Below are 5,303 nucleotides of genomic sequence, written 5' to 3' on the forward strand. Positions count from 1 at the left end.
GCTTCATGACCTATAGTTCAACTTCATTGTTGGGGTCATTCCTTTAGTTATCATCATTACTTGCTTGGCTTCTCCTCCATTTAAACTTAGATTGCTTTTGAGTTAAGTTAGAATTTTCCCCAGCCCTTCACCAAGAGAACAATATCATTTAGACATGCATTGTTTCTTGTCATGACACTACCTGAAGAGGTGACACTCCTCAAACATGACCAATAATTATTTATTTGTTCACATGAATGCTGCATGAACTTTTGGATTGAAAATTTATGTTCTTAAAAAATTGGAATTTTTAATATGTGTGATGTGATTACTAATTGATTTGGAGTAATTTTCTTTAGGTCCAACTTTAAAGGTGTTTTGTGACCTTACTTCCATATTTGATGAACTTTAACTCAACCATATAGTTATTCATGCTCAAAGAGCTAGTATTTCGTATACATGAATATTAAAATTCTCTACAATTATGCCATAAGTAATATCTATACTCATAAAGATACTAACATTTATAATTCATACTTACTAAGATTCTCTACAATTATGTTACGTTGGCACACCATGCAAGCTCACTCAAAATATGATTACACATCAACTTTATAGATCTTATAAACCTAGTAACATAATTCTGCGATAAAATATATAATCTATTTTTTATTGTTATTCTATTGTTACAAACACTAACTTAAGCATTAAAATATTATTTATTGTTCCATCCCCAACTTTAGATACCAACTTAATAATGAGCTTAAACTTATTGTTATTAATCTCATCACAAACAGACTTATTACAACTACAATATTTTTTTTTGCTCATAACAACTACAATATTTATAATAATATTAGCAATTATCTTTCATATTCTCATATGTTCCTATCACTTCTCTTACCTTAACTTTTATAATTCTAATAACTCTATACTCAATATTTATTTACAATTTTGAGATTATTTAAATTATTCTATAGAATAAACACCTTCATCCTACGTGAATTGATGATATTTTATTTATAAAAAGTTGTATAATTATAAATATAATATCTTAACTTCACTAATGCATTTAAAATATAATTATTTTATTCTATGAAATAATTTAATCAAACTCTTAACAATATAATTTTAAGCTCAAAAGTTAGCACCTGAGACTTTGATATTATCTATAGTTACAATTACTCTGATAATTTCATGCAAGGTTTCATTATTATGATAAACATGACAAATTCTTTTTACCTCAATTCTTTGCAGTTTATTCCCTTAATTAATTGGAAGTATCAAATTATTTGTATGTACTGGTGGATTTTGCAGACTGCAAAGGACTATGCCAGAATATTTATATTAGCAATTCCTTCTACCGTCCTTTTATTTTAGGGGTTGATCCTCCCCTTATTTGCATGTAATTAGGGAATTCTATAACTTGACTATATTAACAAATGGGGATTGTGAATAATTTTACATGTACAAAATAATTTAAACATTATTTTTATTTAAAGGGACTGATTAAAAATGAGCATCAAACATAGGACAAAAGAATTTAGTATGAAACAGCTATCTAAATACATTTAAAGTCACGTCTTAAGTTTCGTAGGATGAGTAATATTTATGGAGTTATAACAATCGTATGCGATAACGACTCGTGAAAATGATTTCTTGCATTGGGACCAAATCAAAAACAATATTGTGTATAGATACCAGACTGAAAATAAACATTTTGTATAAAGAATAAATTTTAATTTAACCATTATTATATATATATATATAGTACATTTTATTTTTTTAAAATATTGTACAAAATTAACAGTTTTAACTTCAATGAATCACCAATTTGATGTCTTTTATTTTGTGTTTATTTTATACTTTCTTAAGTTTATAAAGTTATCAAGAAAAAAGGAGTTGTCTCTAACCTAAAGGCAGCGTGTTTGTCAAGGACCATGCATCCCAACCAATTTTGTCGGGACCATCAATTTACAAATTGCAATACTAAACCTTAAATGAAGTGTGAAATTTATTTTATTTTAAAATTTGTTGTTATAATTATAAAATTTTAAAAATGGGGCCAAAAGTCAACACAATAAAAGCTTTAAATCTTGATTTGATCAATTTAACCAGTTATAATAATGATTAAGCATCTTATAAAAAGAGTAATGATTTTGCAAAAAGTTTAATTGAATATTATATTAAAGATATATCTAGATACATAGTTTAATTAAGTATTTATTTAAAAATTTTAAATAATTTATGCTATATATTTAAATATAAAATTTATTAAAATAAGTTAAAAATAATTTATTTTAATCAACTATATAAAAAATTATCTAAATAAACTTTAAAAATCCACTACGCCAAAATAAAGATGTTAGAGTGGTTCCATTTTAATTTAAAAAGCTTTTAGAACTACTCTAAAATCTCGCGCTATCTAATATGTTGCACTTTAGAGAGCGGTTAAACAACCACTCTCAAATGTTGATATTAGCGAGCGATTCTACGTGGAACCACTTTCACAAAGTGAATGTCATTTAAAATATATCGCGAATCTGGAATTTAAAATTTCTTTCTTCATGAGTTTTCTATTTCAAACCAAAATTAATTTATTGTTATGCTCAAATTTTCTTCATTTTTATCACAAATCAAAAGTGAAACTTGTTGAGTTTATACGTTGTATTAACCAAACAGTCCACATCTGCAACACTATTAAACAGAAAAAAGAGAACAAATTAGCAGGATGGTTTACAGTTAATAGAGGAAAAAAGAAAAAAAAAGAAAATATAGAGAACAATTAAAAAAGTAGCAACAGATGTAAAAAAAAATTAACTTTTTTAACGCAAAGAAGACAAAGAGAACCTACAGTGAAAGAGATAGAAAACAACTTTGTTAGCGCATAAAAAATGAAGAAGACGAAGAGAACTTACAGATGTAAAAGTGAGCAACTTTGTTAGAAAGAAGAAGAGATTTGAGAGAACGCTTCATTTATAAGATAGAAAAAAAAAACTTTAGAGAGCAGTTCCCTATTAATCGCTATCAAAAGTATACATTAGAGAGCGATTCTTTATCAACCGCTTTCAAAAGTATATATTAAAGAATGATTCAATATTAACCGCTCTTAGAAGTATATCTTAGAGAACAGTTTAGCACTAACCGTTTTCTAAATATATTATTATAAAGTTATTAATAACCGCCGTTTAAATTAACACTTCAAAAGCTCGTTTATGTGATTATAAATCATTTATATAAATAGTTAATAAGCTCTACTATACATGCCTAAGTTATCAAATTAAATGATTATGTTTATAGAATGTTCAGTTGATTCAACTTGTTAGATCTAATTATTAAAATATTGATAAATGTAATCGATGTCTTTGATAAGATATTAATTTGACGTAAGTTTTTTGTGTTTTTGTTTTGTTTTTCTTTTTTTGATAAATAACGTAATAGTAATGAATACCTCGTTCGGCCACGACTGAAGCCTGTTTGCTACAAGAAAAATACATTTTAACGGCGTGTTTGAATTACTTTTAAAATATTTATATATATATATATGGTCGTTATATTTTTTGTTTTAATTTATTAATATTTTAATTTTATTATTATTTAAATATATATTCACCATGACTCAAATATCTTACTCTTTTTCTATTTTTTTTCCACAAATCAACTTCACAAACTTAAAGAAAAAAATAAGAATTTTGTTAACTTAAAGTTACTTTTAATTTTTATTTTATCTATATTGAAGTAGTAAGATTGCCAACAATTACATTAAATAATATTTGTGCAAAAATAATTTAATTTGATTTGATTATTTTTAATAAGCCAAACTATGTCTATTTTTTATTTTTAATTCTCACTATTTATACTATATTATAATTATCATTATATAGCATACAAAATCCTCGTCTAAAGTTTTTAAGTTCAATTTTTCTTGTTACTCTAATAAAATAAATCAAAATCTCAGTAAAAATAGTGTTTAGGTTAATCAATATGAACCTTATTGTATATAAACATACAAATTTGTTAAAGTTTGAAAGGAGAAGAGTTATGGATGATGGATAAAAGGAAAAAAATAATTTTTTTGTTAGGGTTTAAAGGAAAAGAAAAACAGGTCGAGAGATGAGAATAAATATTAAAAAGAATAAAAGTAATAAAAAAAAGACTATAAAAAATAAGCTCTATAGACCAATCTGTCTCAACTTCCATTCTCACGAGTTAAAATAGAATGATAAGTATAAAATATTCAATGTCTTGCTATATTTAATGGGTTAAGAAAGTCAATTCATCTAACTCAATTTGATGTCTGTACACCAAAAGTACTACAATTAAAAAATATTTTTTTCAAAAATTAAAGATTGTCAAATTAAACTTTTTCTTTTTTGATTTTTTTTTCTATTACATATACTATTAAGAAGAGAACTAATGTTAACATGCTCATGAGACAAACATATCTATGAACTTAATAATCATGTTTATGAAAGTTTTTTTTTTCAAAATAATAGTTAAAATAGTAAATATTGTTTTTGAATGAGCTTTCATAAACTTAAATACAAACTATTTTTAGTTTGTAAAAAAAGAGAGTTAAAATGTATGTAATTATATAATATAAATGTAGATGTAAGTATTTATGAAAAATCTAAAAATTTATATAAATTAATAAGAAAAAATCAAGTAACAATTTTTATCTATAAAATTTAGAATGTAATTAAAAAATGAGAGAGTAAAATTTAAACTAGTTGCAACAAAAGAGAGTATAGTTCACATGTTATGTTTAATAAAAATTTAAACATGACAAAATACATGTGCCCATGAAAGGGAATAACCTTATTTAATGTCCCATTTTTCACATAGGATACTTTCATTTATAATATAAAGGTTGATTAGTACAAGGTGAGCATCTCAAAATGCAAAAGTTATATTGATTTTACTTTGCTAGAAGTTTGCTTTTATGAACAAATCTGATATTGAAACAATATATTTAAACAATTTCTTTTAACAAAAATCTTGTTTGAATATCTTAACCTTTAATTGTGATTTATTTAGATAGATAAACATTAAATAAAAGTAAAATTAATGTTTTTATCCTCCACTTTTAAGGTAAATTTTAATTTTGTCATTTAACTTTTTATTTATTCATTTTTTCTTTTAAATTTTAAAAAATAATTTACATAGGTTATTTGTCATTAAAAAAGTTAATTATGTTAAAAAATTATCAATTTTTTCATGTATATTATTTATCTTCTTTCTTAGTTTTGCAACTTTGATCCTTTGATCGCTTTTTCTTTTCTTTCTTTCTCTTCCTCTTTTTTGGGTTAATGATATTTTCAAAG

This window comes from Abrus precatorius, unplaced genomic scaffold (assembly GCF_003935025.1).
Source record: "Abrus precatorius isolate BTA unplaced genomic scaffold, Abrus_2018 Scaffold11, whole genome shotgun sequence".
Classification (NCBI taxonomy): Eukaryota; Viridiplantae; Streptophyta; class Magnoliopsida; order Fabales; family Fabaceae; genus Abrus; species Abrus precatorius.